At 32.9% G+C, this 347-nt stretch overlaps 1 protein-coding gene across 1 annotated transcript in view; it reads left to right on the forward strand.

Moving 5' to 3' along the window:
* Positions 1 to 347, forward strand: part of LOC119587710 (LIM and senescent cell antigen-like-containing domain protein 1) — an 8,725-nt gene that overhangs the window by 906 nt on the left and 7,472 nt on the right. The gene's annotated exons all lie outside the window — the stretch shown is intronic.

Consider the following 347-nt stretch of genomic DNA (forward strand, 5'->3'; position numbering starts at 1 on the left):
GAGGTTATTGATGCTGTGTATTTATTTTGATGTCAAATTGAATATTTTCATCTGGATTTTAAAGGTCACTTGTTATATTTATGCATCTACTGTATATCTGCATTAGATTATTTGTATTTTGTTTTTGCACTTATTAAAACTATGTATTATTGATGGGAAGTTTAAAGGCAGAGTGTGCCTTGATGTGTGGATGGTCGTGTTTCATCTGCATTAAATGCTCAATGACATTAAGGGTATTAAAGAAATTACAGTGAGTTTTCTATAAATCCAAATAAGTCTGAGCAGAATGATGGAATCAACTATGTATCTTTGGAATAGACAGAGGCACTCCTGCATGGCTACCAGCT

Source organism: Penaeus monodon, chromosome 23, assembly GCF_015228065.2.
Source record: "Penaeus monodon isolate SGIC_2016 chromosome 23, NSTDA_Pmon_1, whole genome shotgun sequence".
Lineage (NCBI taxonomy): Eukaryota > Metazoa > Arthropoda > Malacostraca > Decapoda > Penaeidae > Penaeus > Penaeus monodon.